Consider the following 14,091-nt stretch of genomic DNA (forward strand, 5'->3'; position numbering starts at 1 on the left):
GGCATCATTTATTGTCACGCATTTGGATGATTATCATAGACTTTATGAAATTTTATTTTATGATAATTTGTATCCATTCATTCATTTTCCAACCTGCTTATTTCAGTTAAGGGTTATTGGTGGCTGGAGGCCATCCAGGCAGCTCAGGTCACAAGGCAGAAACCAACCCCGGATGGGATGCCATCTTATCCCAGGGTGTACTCACATACACCCACACTGACTCACACCACTGGAACCATGTAGACATACCAGTGAAGCTAACGGGCACAGCTTTGGAATGTAGAAGGAAACCAAGGCACACAGAGAAAACCTACACAGGCATGCGGAGAACCCGCAATCTCAACACAGACAGGCTCTGGCCAGGAATCTTTTTTTTTCATCAACGTTGTAACAAAGTGACATTGAATGAAATGTTACTGGAGAACCTGCTGTACTCATGACTCTGTGTGTGTGTGTGTGTGTGTGTGTGTGTGTGTGTGTGTGAATCAGGTCCTATCTATTTTTATCACATGTATGCTCATACATCCACCAGCACAGTCAAGATACTGAGAAGTTCCAACATGACAAGTATCCCTCGTGTTGCACTTTTATAACCCAACCCAAGTCCCTCCTAACTCCCCTCCCCACCCCTAACCTCTGGCAACCACTTGTCTGTTCTCCAGTTCTAAGGTTTGTTATTTCAAGTCTGCTTTACATAAATGGAATTACACAGTATGAAATATTTGCAGAGTCACTTTTTTCATTCAGCATAATTCTCTGAAGATTCATCCGTTATTCATTATGTGTATCAACAGTTTGTTCCCTTTTATTGCTGAGTTTTATTGCTGGGTTATTCCATGGATGTACCACAGTTGGTTTAACCATTTACCCATAGAAGGACCTCTGAGCTATTTCCAGCTTTTAGATATTATGAATAAAGCTGCTATGAACATTTGTGTACAGGTTTTTGTATGAACATAAATTTTTACTTCTCTGAGTTAAATACTTAAGAATACAATTGCTGGGCCATATGGTAATTGCATCTTTACCTGGATAAGAGCTGTGAAACTATTTTCCAAAGTGGCTGTATCATTCCTCCCAGGAATGTAAAAGCTCCATTTTTTTCCAGCATCCCTGCTAGGTTTGGTTTTTTCACTATTTTTTATCTTAGCCATTCCAATAGCTGTGTATTGACAATTCATTGTGATTTCATTTACATTATCATGATATCCAATGATGTTGAACTTCTTATATACTTATTTTCTATCTGTATAGTCTCTTTGGTGAAATAGCTGTTTATGTGTTTTGCCCATTTTCTAACTGGATTTTTTTAATGTTGAGTTTTGAGAGTTCCTTATATATTCTAAATACTAGTCCTTTGATGGATATGTGATTTGCAAGTATTTTCTCTCGGTCTGCAACCTGTCTTTTCATCTTTTTCACATATGTTCCACAGATAACAAGCTTTCAGTTTTAATGAGACCCGATTTATCTACTTTTCCTTTTATGGATCGTGCTTTTGTTGTCAAGTCTAAGATCTCTTTGCTTAGCCCTAGATCCTGAAGATTTTTCTCATTTTTTCAAAAAGTTTTATAGTTTTACATTTAAGTCCATGATCCATTTTGAGTAAATGTAAAAGTGTTTAGATTGAGATTCCATCTTTTTTGAAACAGTATTTCCTCTACATACACACACCCTAAAACCTTACGTCTAAATAGAAGCTGTAACTCAATCAAAGAAGCAAAGAGTCAAATAGTTTCTTTTCATTGTAGAGATTAAATTACCACCAGATGATGAATACTATTTTTTACCTTTCCTCTAGTTCTGACATCTTTTTTTTTTTTTTTGATGGAGTCTTGCTCTGTCACCCAGGCTGGAGTGCAGTGGCGCTATCTCAGGTCACTACAAGCTCCGCCTCCCGGGTTCATGCCATTCTCCTGCCTCAGCCTCCCGAGTAGCTGGGACTACAGGGGCCCACCACTACGACTGGCTAATTTTTTTGTATTTTTAGTAGAGACGGGGTTTCACGATGTTAGCCAGGATGGTCTCGATCTCCTGACCTCGTGATCCACCCGCCTCAGCCTCCCAAAGTGCTGGGATTACAGGCATGAGCCACCACGCCCGGCCTAGTTCTGACATCTTAAAAACCCTCCAGTGGGTGAAACAGGAAGTATAATAGCAGCCCTCTTGCTTTCAATTTCCATTTTATACTGAATTAGGACCTGAACACTCCTTGCGTTAGGCACCATACACCTACACTCTAGAGAAAGCCCAGTGGCCATTTATTCCTTCCATAGGCACCTTGTAGTCTCCGACAGGGAAGAGTCAGGGCCTTCACATGATTAGAATACAGGGAGCTCCCTGACAAAAGAGAAGTTGAGAAATCTTCAAGACAGCAGTGCCTAGTTCTTTGGTGGGGAGCAGGAGAAGTTTCCCTGGCAGGGAGGAAGGGATGAGATGAAAGATCAAATCAGCTTGAATGTGGAATGCTAGGCAAAGGGAAAAAAGACAAAACTTCAAAATCTCTGGAAAAACTTGTTATGGCTGGAAGAATGGCTGCAAAATGGAAAGAAATGGCGTCACAGAGGTTCTGGGTGAGGAGTGATATCCGTGGGGGTAGGTTGGAGCAGATGATTCTGAGTCTCTGTCTCTCTCTCTCCCTCTCCCTCTCATTAACAAAAAGCTTCAGTTCCACTTCTTTTTTTAAAAAAAGGTATTAGGTCAGTGCAAAATTAATTGTGGTTTTAAAAGTAATGGCCAAAACTGCAATTACTTTTTTTTTTTTTTTTTTTTTTTTTTTTTGCACCCACCAAAAACCTTAGTCATACTAATTATATTAAGGAACTTATTTGGATTTAATAAAAGAGAGCAAGGCTAATTGAGACTGTGTAATTATATTCACGGCACATCAGGAGCACTATACTGGAGTTGGGAAACCAGGGCTAGACTTCCAGGCTGGCTACTAATCTGAAGGAAACACTATTTGGTCACAGCTTGAGGGTTTACAGATGGGGTTAAAATGCCTTTATAGTGTGAGTCTTCATCCATCATTAAACATGGAGTGAGTGGATGGGACTCTTCTAGTCACCCAGTTATCGGAAATACATACAATATCATTATCAACAATATGATCATTAAATTGATGTGATTTTTACCATATACTGGGTATATCAAACACATAAAAATATTATTTTAGTCTTTTTAATCCAATAAACAAATTTGCTTCCTTGGATTAAAAAATAAGTACAATAATTGGAGTCTAAAATTTTGCTGGTGGTTAGCCAATACTGCTTCACTCAGGTACACATTTCCTCTGATGATTTTTTAAAATTCTGATTAAATATTACAGAAGTTTGTTTACCTTGAACTTATACTGGTGCCTTTTTGAACTTATTGGTTGATTCTGTATAAAACAAATTGTTTCCACCTCTGAGGAAAAATCACATAGCAAGTGTGATTTGAGGCCAGGCGCGGTGGCTCACGCCCATAATCTCAGCACTTTTGGAAGCTGAGGTGAGTGGATCACCTGAGGTCAGGAGTTCAAGACCAGCCTGGCCAAAATGGTGAAACCCCATCTCTACTAAAAATGCAAGAAAAAAAAATCAACCAGACATGGTGGCATGCACCTTTAATCCCAGCTACTCAGGAGGCTGAGGTAGGAGAATCGCTTGAACCTGGAAGGTGAAGGTTGCAGTGAGCCGAGATTGCGCCACTGCACTCCAGCCTGAGGGACAGAGCGATACTCTGTCAAAAAAAAAAAAAAAAAAAAAAAGAAAAAAGAAAAAGAAAGGAGAGTGTGATTTGAGTCTTTCTAGAAGGTTTCATCTCTCCCAAATCTTTTCGCAAACCTTACTTATACCCCAATCCAACCCCTGTCTTCAACTTGCCTCAGCGTAAGGTATTGGATCCCAGGGCAACGTGCTTCCAGAGACCCCTCAGTCAGTGTTACAACTGATTTAAGCCAGAAAGCATGAGCACGTAAAAATTCACCAGTTCCCACTAAACCTGAGGTAATTATTCTCATATGAATTGAGGGGGTTGAGACATTGTAGGGAAATTACAGTTCTGGAAAGAATGCTAAAGAACCCCAACATGTATTTTTTAAATTCCAAAATATGTTTCCTTATTTCAGATTGAGTCTAGCACCAAACCTGAGAATTAATTCAATTCACAAGCCAGAGTTAGCTAAACTCTAATACTCATACACAAGCCCTGCCCTCCACAGACATCTGGATTCAAATCTCCACTCTGTCACTTACTAGTAGATGCAAATAACTTTATCTCTTGGTACTCTTTCCTCTTTAGTAAAATAAGGACAATAGAAGAACCTGTCTCATAGGAGTTTGATGAGAACTAAATAATTTAAATAAAATTTCTGATACACAGTGAGGGATCAATAACAGTCAGACACAGATTAGAAGAATCGGGAAAGACTCCCCAGAAGAAGTGATGCCTGAATCAAATCTTAAACTCTGAAGCAGATTATGCATATGAAGGTCAAAGAACGATGATGTTCAGGCATGAGCTTTGCTTTGGATCAGAGGGAAGCACGGGAAGCTGTGGGAAGTAAAGGAGAAGGAAAAGGAGAGGCTAGACCAGGGGAAGGGAAAGCTGGAGATGGGAATGTTTAACATGTTTGGAACAGAAAGCTCATCTCTGGTAGGACCAAGAAGTTAGGGCTTTCTTCCTAAATCTTTGTGGGGTGTCCCTAAAGGATTTTAAGTAAGGATGAAAAACCATCTAATTTGCTTTTGGAACTGTAGTTGGGCAGCCAGATTGGGAATGAATAAGAAGGACAAATGGAGTCCAAGGTCTTAATCAGGAGACTGATGAGGTACTTCAGGCAAAGGATCATGTTCCCAGCTAAAGCACTGAATGAGTAAGACTCGGGGACTGGTTGAAGGTGGGGAGTGAGGCAGATGACAGAATTTAAGAAGATTCCAAATCGCTGGTTTGGATGACTGAGGTGGGTGATGGCATGATCAACTGAAACTGGAAACACAAAATAGGTTTGGGTTAGGGAAAGGGAGAGGTAACAAATCTAGTTTGGCACATGCCTGGTTGTGGAAGCTGTGAAACATATTGATGAAGCTGTTCAGCCGGAAGTTGAATATAAGGGTCCGAAGCTTAGGATACTGATGCAAAACTGTAGAAGTTTGACACCATGCAAGGTCACACCAGGAGTGTACATAACATGACAATACTACACAGGAATACCAATATAGAAAAAGACATGCAGAGAAATTGGAGCACAAGCAGAATGAGCATGAATTCATTGAGGTGGAGATGTTAATTTATTTGAGATGTTTGTAATCATAAATCAAAGTACTAGACATTGATATAGATTTATAGATGTATAGGTATCTCTACACGCATATCTGCAGCAAATTTTAACATCACCTCAGGTCAGTGATGAGTGAAGAACAACTTAAATTGGAAAACTCATAATATGACTAAATGTGGTAAACTAAACATGGTATAAACAATTTATTTTTCTGGGATTTGTAGGAAGTGCTGGTCAATGGATATGCAGTTTAGGAGGTTATCAATGATCAATGATTTAGGAGATTACTCTGTGATCTTATACACTAAGATCACCTAAGGTTTTAGGTTTTAGCACTGTGTATAATTCTCACTTTCTGATACCTAAGATAGCATTGCATGTAAAGAAGCCATTAGTGCCTACTCATGCCCCATGCTAATAATATCTGCAAGATCATGTCTATTTCAAACTCTACTGCATTTTCTAAGGGGAGACACCATCTCCAAATGCAATGGATGCTTTTACAAAGAGGATCCTCAGAATGGAGAACACTCCATAGAGCTACCAGTGGAAGACACGCATTCCCCTTTCTTGTGTAAGTGTGTGGCAGGCTGAGAGACTGTGGGATAAGTGAATGAATTGATCCAGGATTTTTCACTCCTTAATTCAGCTAGATCTGGGTTCTTGTCTCACGACCAGGAAAAATTAGGCACACAGACATCAAAGAGTGAGTGGAGTAGAATTTATTAAGTGAAAAGGAAAGGACTCAGTAAAAAGAGGGGTCCTGAAAGCAGGTTTGGTTACCCCCTTCACAGTTGAATACAAAGGCTTCTGTATTCCACTGATGGGGCTGGGTTCCCTGCTTGTGTAAGGCATGAATTCCTGGGAGCTCGACTCCATCCTTCCAGTGCACATGCAGGCCCTTAGTCTGAGCCACCCTATGTTGATTTATTTCTCTTACTAGGCATGTGTTAATGGATGGAATTTTTCACCGCAGGCAGGTTTAGGCAAGGCCCCTGTGCAGGTTCCCTTATCTACACAAAACTTCTGGTGCAGATATGTGTGGGGCAGGTCGGAGATTCTCTGGGGACCCTCCCCTATCTGCCTAGGAGAGTTCTCTGCTTCCTGCCTCTATCAAAATGACACAGTGATGAACGGACTTGAGCTCCACTAATCCTCTAAAAAGCCTCCTAAGCCCAAGTGTTTCCATTTTTCAAAAAACATTTAGAGGGGAGGCGAAGAGATAATGACTAGGAACATGAGTTTTGAAATCAAATAGACTTGGATTTGAAATCCTTGCTCCACCTCATAATATTTGCTACTGCTGATTGAGTGCCTACGAGGCTGGGTACTAGTCAGAATGCTTCATATTCACTAATTAAATCTTTTTTTTTTTTTTTTTGAGACAGGATCTCATTCTGTTGCCCAGGTTGGAGTGCACTAGCATGATAACAGTCACTACAGCCTCAACCTCCCAGTCTCAATTGATCACCCTGCCTCAGCCTCCTGGGTACCTGGGACTATAAATGCATGCCTGGAAACTTATTTTTTTTTTTAGGGATGGAGTCTACCTATATTGCCCAGGCTGATCTTGAACTCCCGGGATCAAGCCATCCTCCTGCCCCAGCCTCCCAAAGTGTGGGGATTACAGCTGTGAGCCACCATGCCTGGTTTCACTTATTAAATCTTTACAATAAACCTGGGGGCAAGAATGGGGCATGGATGGTTAAGTTAATTACTCATAGTCACAAACTGAGTGCCTGAGCAGGGATCAAAATCCAGATAGTTCAATTCCAGAACCAGCATTCTTAATCACAACATTTTTCTGCCAGGCTATCCATGAAGACTGGTGAAGGCACACACTCTTTGAGATTCCATTTTCTCATACCTAGTGAGCCTATCTGATACAATTATATTGGGCATAAATGAAATAATCTATGTAAAACACATAGTACAGTACCTAGAATATAGTAAGAACTCAATAGATCATAGCTATATTTTATTTTATTATTTCCTTTTTAAAAGGTATATTCAGTATTAAGAGGGAAAGGCTAAAGTGAGCGATGCAAAAATAGGTCACATTCGGCCCTTTGCCCCAACCCTAGTAAGGACAAGTATACTTGGTTTTGATGTCTCGATATCTCCAGGTTTTAGATTTATAGATGTTCATGTGCCTGTCTCAAGAGCACCTTGCTGTATCCATCAAAACCTGGTGGCAGGTTAACTGAGTGTGAATGATCCGTCTCAAATAGAATTTGAGCTTCAAACTAGAAGCAAAAGCAAGAAATAAATTGCTAAACTGTGAAAAGCATTCGGATGATCTAATATGCTATTCAATGCAGTGCTTGAGAGAAGATGTCTCACTGTTGGCTAATCTCTTCTTGTTTTTGAGACAGAATACCTTGCACTTAGTACCTTGCATTTGCAAATATGCATCTGCATTGATATACTCATCACAGGTCAAGGTATGCAAACCTAAATTTTAGATACAACAACAGCCGTATGCAAGTCTATAAACCAAGACCCAAAACCATGTTTCCTCCTGACATGTAAAGTGGTTTTGATGTATTTTCCTGTTTATGAGTGTATTAGAGCCAATCATGTCTCACCGTGAAAACTATATATTTTTTGTACTCTATTTCAGATTCCCTTTCGCAAGTGGCAGTGAGAATTTGTATTCATTTAATTCAACACAACAAGTATTATAATTTAAAAGTCTGCTACAGGCCAGCAATGTGCTACACATTCCCCAGGCAGATAAAAGGAAAAACCCTGCAGATTACCGGTCAGCACGATTTCTGAACCATGGATGTGAGGGCGAAGAGGCTCGATGCAATTGTTAAAGAGGGACCGAGGCAACATCGGTTTGGATGAGAGTGACACTGAGGAAGAGAATTCTCACCAGTGTGCACTGCCCCTTCGTCAGATGTGCTGTCATTTGACTCCGAAAGCTCAATTTCCCCAGGTAAGGTGAGGCAGTCGTGTGCCTGGAAAGCCTGGATTCTGGGGCTCGATTCTGCCTCCTGTAAAGACGCCACTGTAAGCCCTGCATGGTGCTGAGCCTGGCAGAGCAGGCCGTCAGACATCATGAACCTGTATGCAAATGGCCATCTCTAAAGGTTAGTCAATCATGGCATTTGTTCCATGAACTGTGATTTGAGATGTTCCATCTGCAGGACAGTAACAAGAAAGTCAGTCAGTGGGAAACAATAATAAAATCAGGTCTGAACTTGCATAGGTGAGTAGTTAACTGGAGACACCAAAGTGGGAACATTCAGTAAGCAGCAGGGTATATAGTCAAGAGCTAGGTCTTGACTAGAAATCCTAACTTGGGAATTATCAATTTAGTTGAAGGCGTGGACATAGATAAGAGAACAGAGCTGAAGTGAAACCCAGGGAACCACACACATCTGAGGGTCAGGAGAAACGAGAGAAGCTCCTGAAGGAGAGTGGGAAGTAGGAAGTAGGCATTTAAATGTGGAAAAGTCTCGAGATACTTCTATTCCGAAAATATAGCAAAGTAGATCACTTGAAAGCTTTCTGTTACAAAACACTTAGATAAGCGATATAAAATATATCAAAAAATATTTCTAATGCATAGCTGAGCCTCTAATGAATTAAGGAAAATTCAAATACAGAAATAGGAGCCAGGTGTGGTGGCTCACACCTTTAATCCCAGCGACTTAGGGGGCTGAGACAGGAAGATCACTTGAGGCCAGGGGTTGGAGATCAGCCTAGGCAACTTAGCAAGACCTCATCTCCCAAATATTTTTTAATTAGCCAGGCATGGTGGCATGTGCCTGTAGTTCCAACTATTTGGGAGGCTGAGGCAGGAGGATCACTGGAGCCAAAGAGGTCGACGCTGCAGTGAGCTTTGATCGCATCACTGCACTCCAGCCTGGGTGACAGAGTAGGACTCTGCCCTAAATTAAAATAAAATAAAGTAATAGAAATAAAAAAGATAAAAATGAGCAGAGGGAACAAGTGGCAGTGGTTCTCTGCTGTGAAGACATTTTTACTGGTCTCAGGAACCGAGCAGTTTGGATATTAACTGCCCCATGGAGATTGGAGAGAAGGCTTTGGACTTCTACAAGGCATAGAGTTGAAACAGAGACTCTTGCATGAAGCTGTAACATTTTTTTCCATGTGTTTGAAGTTTTCCACAATAAAAAGCTATTTTTAAATAAGAAATGGGCACCAAAAGTGAACCGTAATGTAAAGTATGGATTTTGAGTGATAATGATGTACTGATGTAGGTTCATCTATTGTAAGAAACGTAGCATTCTCTGTGGATGGCAGGGGTGGATGCTAACAGTGGAGAAGTCTGTCTATGTGTGGGGACAAGGGTTATGAGGAAACTCTGTACTTTTTGCTCAGTTTTGCTGTGAACCTAAAGTTGATCTAAAAATATGAAGTCTAGGCCGGGCGCGGTGGCTCACGCTTGTAATCCCAGCACTTTGGGAGGCCGAGGCGGGCGGATCACGAGGTCAGGAGATCGAGACCACGGTGAAACCCCGTCTCTACTAAAAATACAAAAAAATTAGCCGGGCGTGGTGGCGGGCGCCTGTAGTCCCAGCTACTTGGGAGGCTGAGGCAGGAGAATGGCGTGAACCCGGGAGGCGGAGCTTGCAGTGAGCTGAGATTGCGCCACTGCACTCCAGCCTGGGCGACAGAGCGAGACTCCGTCTCAAAAAAAAAAAAAAAAAAAAAAAAAAAAATGAAGTCTATAGAACAAAAAGAGAGAAAAAAAATGGAGTTCTGGGGTTCCTTGGCAGAAGCCGATGCAAACCTCTCCAGAAGATAGACACAGGCAGTACAGAATCCCCCCACACACTGTGTACTCGCAGTCATGAAATCACGGATATGAACAAGCAAGCTGCATGAAAATCACACGCAGCAACCAGTGAAATTAGAGCCTCAGGACTTGCAGAAACAAAGCACTTATGAAAGTATAGAAAAGAAATAAGTTTTTTATTATTAAAAAATAAATGAAATCATAAGAAAGGAGCTATTGGCTTTTTAAGGGAAAAAAAGCATATTTTAAAGGAAATGACCCAAACTTCCAGAAATGAAAAACTCAGGGGGAAAAAACAAAAATAAATAAATAAATCAAAAACCAATCACAATAAGGCCGGGCATGGTGGCTCACGCTTGTAATTCCAGCACTTTGGGAGGCCTGGGTGAGAGGATCACTAGAGCCCAGGAGTTTGAGACCACCCTGGGCAATATAGTGAGGCCCATCTCTCTATCAAAAAAAAAGAAAAATTAAATTAGCCAGCACAGTGGCATGTGCCTGTAGTCCCAGCTGCTCAGGAGGCTGAGATGGGAGGATTTCTTGAGCCCAGGAGGTTGAGGCTGCAGTAAGCCAAGGTCATGCCACTGTACTTCAGCCTGGGTGTCAGAGCAAGACCTTGTCTCTAAATAAACAAATATAAAATAAAATAAAAAACTATAGTGAGTTAAAAAGCAGATTAGACACAGCCAAACAGATAATTTTTACACCTCAAAAATGAAAGATCTGTAGTTTATCCAGAAAACAGAACAGGGAAAAAAGATATACAATGCAGAAAGGAGGAATAGCAGTAAGAATTTTGATATATTGCAGAGGGGAGCAGAACTTGGTACAGCCAATTTGTTTTTTGTTGATGGTGTTTTGCTGTTGTTTTTGTTTTTGTTTTTGAAACAGAGTCTCACTCTGTTGCCCAGCTGGAGTGCAATGGCGTGATCTTGGCTCACTGCAACTTCCATCTCCTGAGTTCAAGTGATTCTCCTGCCTCAGCCTACCGAGTAGCTAGGGTTACAGGTGCCCGCTACCATGCCTGGCTAGTTTTTGTATTTTTAGTAGAGATGGGGTTTCACCATGTTGGCCAGGCTGGTCTTGAACTCCTGACCTCAGGTGAACCGCCTGCCTCAGCCTCCCAAAGTGCTGGGATTACAGGTGTGAGCCACAGTGCCCGGACAACAATTTCTTACACAATCTGCTTAAAATACCCACCATTCTCTTCAAATCTCCTCTCCTGCTCTCACCTCACTTGCATCAGACACGTCCTACAGCATAGAGAAAATACACTCCAGGTTCCTGATCCCCTCTTTAAAGAAATGCACCTGATCCTACATTTATAATTTATTCTTTCCTTCGCTCATCTAAAACAAATATCACCTGAACCTATCCCCTCTCACAACAACAACAAGTAACTACATCAATTATCCCCTCTCCTCTGGCAATAGCCTCTTCCTCTCTCCTTGTTCATTCTCATCAGCATATAGACGGGATCTTTGTCCCATCTAGCCATGATCTGATGTTTCTCTTTATAGTCACAGCCAAGATTCTCCCAATTTTAGTTTACTCTTAGGAGTTCTCATTTGTTTAATTGGAAATATTTCTTGCTGAGATTATTAATAAACTTCCATTTATCGGATTCAGGGAAACATTTTTCAGTACTTATTTTGAACTCTGTGACATTTGGCAAAATTACTCATTTCTTATTTTGATCTGGTTCTTTTATCCCATGGAGTAATATTTTTTCAACATATTTTGGTTCTAAGTAGTTCTAAAACGTGAATAAAATTTTATTAAATCATAACTCTTCAAATAAACCTAGAATTACCATCAATGTACACTGAAGTGTATATCAGTGTATACTACAGTGGTTTGCAAACCTAAAGAAGTGATTAAAGCATTTTCATGAAATGAAAATTTATGCAGACGTTTGATAGTCATTCATTCATTAATTTTTTCATTTGCTAATTTGTTAAGTGCCTATTCAGAATGCACTCAATGTTCTAGGCAATGAAAGTACAATTATGAAAAATCACTTATTGACACACACACACACACACACACACACACAAACCCATATATATTTGTCTCAAGGGCTCTGTCCTTGTATTCCTTTTTTTTTTTTTTTTTTGAGGTGGAGTCTCGCTCTGTCACCCAGGCTGGAGTGCAGTGGCACGATCTCAGCTCACTGCAATCTCCACCTCCCAGGTTCAAGCGATTCTCTTGCCTCAGCCTCCTGAGTAGCTGGGATAACAGGTATGCACCACCACACCTGGCCAATTTTTGTATTTTTAGTAGAGAGGGGGTTTCACCATGTTGATCAGGCTGGTCTCGATCTCCTGACCTCGTGATCCACCTGCCTCGGCCTCCCAAAGTGCTGGGATGACAGGCGTGAGCCACCGTGCCTGGCCACTGCTCTTCTTTATCTAAACTAATCATCCTGATTAGCTCATCCAGCCTCATGACTTTAAAATAAATGCCTTCCAAATATTGATGAAACTTCAATTTATATCTTTAACCCAGACTTCTCCCTGAACTTCAGACTCCTCCCTGAACTTCAGACTCCTATATCCAATTGCATCTTAGATGCATCTCCTTAAATGTGTAATAGGCATCTCAAATTTACCATGTTCAAAGTCAAACTTTTGGGCTGGGTGCAGTGGCTCACGCCTGTAATCCCAGCACTTTGGGAGGCCGAGGTGGGCAGATCACCTGAGGTCAGGAGTTCAAGAGCAGCCTAGCTAACATGGTGAAACCCCCTCTCTACTAAAAATACAAAAATTAGCTGGGCGTGGTGGTGGGCGCCTGTAATCTCAGCTACTCAGGAGGCTGAGGCAAGAGAATCACTTGAACCCAGGGGGCAGAGGTTGCAGTGAGCCAAGATTGCACCACTGCGCTCCAGCCTGAGCAACAGAGTGAGACTCGGTCTCAAAAAAAAGAGGCCTGGTGTGGTGGCTCACGCCTGCAATCACAGCACTTTGGAAAGCTGAGGTGGACTGATTCTGAGGTCAAGAGATTAAGACAATCCTGGCCAACATGGTGAAAACCCGTCTCTACTAAAAATACAAAAATTAGCTAGGCATGGTGGCAGGTGCCTATAGTCCCAGCTACTCGATGACTAAGGCAGGAGAATTGCTTGAACCTGGGAGGCAGAGGTTGTAGTGAGCAGAGATCATGCCACTGCACTCTGGCCTGGGTGACAGAGTGAGCCCCCATATCAAAAAAAAAAAATTGTCCAGGACTCTCCTGCCTGAGAGGTTGCGAGGCATTGTTCAGGACTTAGCTGGGATCGAGACAATGGTATCATAAAGGCATCAATCTGAACAATTTTGGAGTTTTCCTCAGAAATCCTTAGCAACATGGATATAGGAGCAGAGATGACAAACCTGTGGGACTGGTCCTCAGAATTGGGGGTTAAGCCAAGGATGGTGGAATATCAAAGAGATGAGAGTGGTTGAACTGATAAACCATCAGATCTAGAAAAACAAGTGAAGATTTAAAAGTTTTAACTAACTGGGAAGAAAACAAGAGGTACTACGGAATTAAAATTTGCATGAGGTTGAAGAACAGACAGTGGAAAATGAGATTGAAAGAGTTGGATATTTGTGAGACTGTCATCAGAAGATGTGATGTTGCAGTTCAGATTTTCAGTGATGAGAAAGCTCTGGACAATGATAGAATAAAGGGAGTCCTCAGTTAACCCCTTCAGCCTCAAGATCCTTCATCTCTGATACACACCAGAGATGGGGGATCTTGAGGCTGAAGAGCTTCACTATCTGCAAAGATATTTGATAAGTCATTTCGTTCCAATACCCACATTCACATGAGTAATGGCAGAGCCAGAAGAATGGAGAAAATTGTGGCTAGGCAAGACAAGGATGAAAGGACGAGTCAGGGATCAGGAATGGCCAAGCTATTTGGGAGTTGCCTGTACAGAAAGAGAAGGTTGCAATGTTTACATGTAATCAAGAATGTTAAGCATGTGGGATTATCTGGCCTCAAAGAATGGAATGAAATCTTGTGTACAATCATCCGTTGCTAGCACATGCTGAGGCCCAAGTTTCTGTCA

Source organism: Symphalangus syndactylus, chromosome 19, assembly GCF_028878055.3.
Source record: "Symphalangus syndactylus isolate Jambi chromosome 19, NHGRI_mSymSyn1-v2.1_pri, whole genome shotgun sequence".
NCBI classification, from domain to species: domain Eukaryota; kingdom Metazoa; phylum Chordata; class Mammalia; order Primates; family Hylobatidae; genus Symphalangus; species Symphalangus syndactylus.